This window comes from Kogia breviceps, chromosome 13 (genome assembly GCF_026419965.1).
Source record: "Kogia breviceps isolate mKogBre1 chromosome 13, mKogBre1 haplotype 1, whole genome shotgun sequence".
Taxonomy (NCBI): domain Eukaryota; kingdom Metazoa; phylum Chordata; class Mammalia; order Artiodactyla; family Physeteridae; genus Kogia; species Kogia breviceps.
The window spans coordinates 49,815,457-49,819,966 of NC_081322.1; the positions used below are offsets into that span (position 1 = coordinate 49,815,457).

A 4,510-nucleotide genomic window follows, 5' to 3' on the forward strand; every position below is an offset into this window, starting at 1 on the left:
GTGCTAGGCACTGGTCTAAGATCTTTATGTATTATCTCCTCGAATTTGCAAAATAATACTACGAGGCAGGTCCTTTTCATCCCCACTGTACAGAGAGGAAAACAGAGACACACGAAGACCCTGTGACTTGTCAGAGCTCTTACAGCGAGTGAATGGAAGAGCTGCAGTCCATGGCCACCAGGCATTGCCACTGGCCTACTGGGGAGTCACGCAGCCCCCTGCCACATCAGACCTGTCCCGCGGTGTCTGCCCCTGTGTCCCAGGGCTGGAGAAGAATGTACCACTCCTCCCCTAGACTAACGCCTCCCTCTGGTTGCCTTCTGCGAGCATCCACTGCATGGGGAACAGAACGTAAGGGGAGTCTGGACAATGGCCACAGATATAATGTTGAAAATGCACTTCGTCCCTTCTCTGTATCATTCGTGTCACTCAGCATGCCTTGAAGCACTGTGGCAAAAATTTCCAGGAAATTGTCTCCTCAGAGGTCGTCCAAAATCCAACCCTTGTTTTAGAAGTTAGATGGTGTTGCCTCTCTCACCCTCTGTCTCTCTCTCTCCTTTTTCTGTCTTGTGACTCTATTTGCCTTTCCTTAATAAATCCAAATGCCCGAAACACATTTTCTTCTTTAGGGAATATTAACTACAGTAGTCATTTTAAAAAAGTATTATCTCACTCTGTCACTATGTAGGCAATAAAACTTATAAATAAATTTTATGGAGATAATCTCAGTTGCATATTACACAGCCAATCCAATTAACCTAACATTGAATTTAGCAGGGGAAATGGGCCTTCGATGAGCTGGGGAGAGAGAGATTAGAAAGAGCTTCGAGGAAGATTAGATTCATAGTCTCTGACAGCTAGCTCGCAGATCTTGATATGCCTCAGCAAGAAAATCAGGCTGGTTTCACATTTGTTGATATTATTTTGCTCAGGCAAAATATCTAAATTGTACTCATTCCTTGACAGAGAAAGAGAGAGAGGAAATCTTATTAGTACCACTGAAACTTCCTTCGCTGAAATAGAACATTAAGAAGAGAATTGATAACGAGAAAAAACAACCTTCTGGGCCTGAAACTGTCTATTATCATCCCATTATCTTCCATCAGTTGAGGATGTTAGGACAATCTATGGTCCCAAATCTTCTAGGTTAAAATTAACTCTTACAAGGCAAACAAAGCACTAGGTCAGAGATACTTCACTTACATGGTTCTTGTGCCTCCTGCTTCTTCATATAATGGTGAGGAGGTTTCTGACCATTGAAACTTAGAATTTCAACACTGTGACAAAAAGAGAAACACTAAATGAGTGGTCATCTTGAATCAAAAAGTGAGGGACTTCCCTGGCTGTCCAGTGGTTAAGAAGCCACGCTTCCACTGCTAGGGACACAGATTCAATCCCTGGTTGGGGAACTAAGATCCTGTGTGCCTCGAGGCGCAGCCAAAAAATAGAAAAAAAAAAAAAAAAGTGAGTTGATAAGAATGTCCATGCGAAAGTCCAGTTGAAGCCAAGAGAGAAACAATTGCAGTAAATACACTGCCTGGTGGGAAAGCATTAAGCGCAGACGATTTTCAAAGATCCTAAAAGCACTGCTTAAATGGAGAGAGAAAAGCAGCCCTGCCGAGAACGCTGCATATGGTGGTAGTAGATCCCATCCGACTATGTTAGGCTCCCCTGGGATGGAAGGGGGGATCCCGCCAATTACGATGGCAGGTGCATAAGCCAGGGCAGCACCACAGCCTGATATTACTCAGGAAAAGCCCGAAGCACACCTTCACATCTTTTCCCTCACCGAACCAATTTCATCAATGAGAGCCACTAAAGCATTACTCGGTTTTTGCTTTTGGTAATTTTTTCACTGTAGCAAAATACCTAACATACGATTTACTATTTTAACCATTTTTAAGTGTACAATTCAGTGGCATGAACTACATTCACAATGTTGTGCAACCACCACCACTATCAATTTCCAGAATTTTTTTCCATCATCCCAAACAGAAACTCTGTACCTGATAGACAATAACTCTCCCTTTCCCCAGTCCCCCAGCCCCTGGTAACCTCCATTTTACTTTGTCTCTATGAATTTGCCTAGTCTAAGTATCTCATTCAGGTGGACTCATACAATACGTGTCTGGCTTATTTTACGTACATAATGTTTTCCAAGTTTATCCAAGGTGCAGCTTGTATCAGAATTTCATTCCTTTTTAAGGCTAAACAACATCCCGGTATGGATGGATATACCACATTTCGTTTATGCAGTTTGTCTGTCGATGGACATTTGGTTGTCTCTATCTTTTGGCTATTATGAATAGTGCCAATATGAACACTGGTTTAATCACTGAAGCATTTTAAGCAAAATGGAAATCAGATCAGATTTCTATTTTAGAAAAATCATCCCATATATCAGTCAGGGTCCAGCCAGGAGAAAAATCATACCAGTTATTTTAATAGAGTTTAATGTAAAGAGTTATTAGCCAGATAAATGAAAAGGCAAGAAGAAAACAGTACAGTATCACAGGGTGGGAACTATAGAAAGCAGCTGCTATCCCTAGGGTTGGGGATACAGGGAGAAGAGGTTGCCAAGATGCAGAAGCCTGGAGAAGGAGCCCCTTGGAGCTGAAACTCAGGCCCTTGAGGAGAGAGCCCTACTCAGCTGATATTGGTATCTCTGAGCTTTGGGGGGGTGGGGGGCGGGTTCTGAGCTTTGGGAGACCACCAAACACTGAGGAAGCGTGCTGCATAGCTGGTGTTGGTGTATCACCACACAGAGAAGAGGACCTGTGTGGCTCCCACACTCGGAGGGGGCATTGCTTGGCCGGTGCTGGTAGCAGTGGGCGTGATGAGAGTAATTCTGTGAGTATTGTAAAGAGTGCAAACTGGATTCAAATGCTGCTGCTGGAATGAACTGGCACAGCTGGGTGAAGAAGCAAGGTGGGTGAGTCACACCAACAAAACCAGGAAGCCGCCAGGAAGGAGCAAGTCCCTTCTCCTACCTCCAGCCTTGCAGGCTACTTCTCACGCCCCCATTGCCGGAGCCTGGCAGGGATCCATCTAGCAGGGCAGAAATGTGGTTTGCAGAGACCCAGCCCCAGTGTCACTAAAGAGAGAGTAAAGAGAGTGGGTTTAAAGCTGAGAGAGAATAACTTAATACCAGAATAGTCCTACTGCAATGGGGGAAAAAATTGGAGGCAGCAAGCCTGGCGTCAGGAATAAAGGGCATGTTGGGCATATTCCCAGTGGTAGACAATCCTTGGGAGTGACTGGCCCAGTTTAATGTCTTTCCATTGGGAACGGTCTCCAATGGCCACATCTGTATTATGTAACTCCATCCACTGACCATAGCTGACTTATCCAGGATGATCACCCAACCCAAGGTGAATTCAGATGCTGTTTCTAATGTTTGAAATTTGGAAAAGATACACCTAAACCGTGGGAATCATCAACGCTGAGTTAAGTAAATGGATTTGCGGACACGCCCTGCTGAGGTTGTTGGAGATCACCTGGCCCTTCCCTTCCCATGTTCTTGGTTGTTCAACTCCAGCTCTGATCGCATGAGCTAACTCAGAAACCTTGCAATAAATTTTCCCTTTTCCTTAAGTTGGCCAGAGCCCTTTCTGCTGCTTCATATTTTCTCTAGCCTCCCAGAGCTTACATTCCAGGGGAGTTTAAGAAATGTAAATGACATCAACACTGAGGGTTGCTAAGTGTTGTAGGAGAGGGAAAGAGAGTAAGCGGAGGTGTGAGCACAGAGCAGGGCACCTAAGCTCATGGGTGGGGACAGAAGTGACGGAAAAGCAGGAATGGGGTGAGTGGCAGGGTTGAATACTCCAGACACAGGAATCACTTTGAAGGCCCAGAGGCAAAAGAAAGTGTGGCACGTTTGAGTGAGTAAAAGCAGCTCAGATTGGTTCACGTAGAGAAGTAGGTGGAGTGTTGTATGAAAGGAGAGAAGGTGAGCACTCCCGTTGACCCAGGGACAAGGATGGAAGAGGCCCTTGGACCTGACAACACGCATACAGTCAAAGCATTGTCACCTATTTCATGGCATCTAACCATTATTTTGAAACCCAAACAGAAACATACATACAGAGAAGAGATTAGTGATTACCACAGGGGAAGGGTAAAGGGAATCCACTCTATGGTAACAAATGGAAACTAAGTTTTTGGTGGTGAGCATGGTGTAGTGTATACAGAAGTAGGAATAGAAAGTACACATGAATCTTACATAATGTTATAAACCAATGTTACCGCAATAAAAAATAAATTAAAAAGAAAAAAAGAAGCAGGTGGAATAGAGAGACATGATAATAACAGCTCAATTATTGAAGGTTTATTATGTATCAGGCATGATTCTAAACATCTCTAGGTGCTAACTGATTTAGTCGTTGTAATACTCCAAAGAGAAAGCAATATTGTTGGGAGACATCGCTCCCTGGGCAGATAGAGATTTTTATCTCCTCCAGAGTAGAAGCAGGTTTGGTTATTATATTTGTCTATTATAATAAGGATAATG

The 4,510-nt window shown here is 43.9% G+C and overlaps 1 pseudogene; it reads left to right on the forward strand.

The window, feature by feature from the left end:
- Positions 1-3,927: 3,927 nt before the first annotated feature.
- On the forward strand, positions 3,928-4,061 carry LOC131740310 (U6atac minor spliceosomal RNA; annotated as a pseudogene).
- Positions 4,062-4,510: the final 449 nt, after the last annotated feature.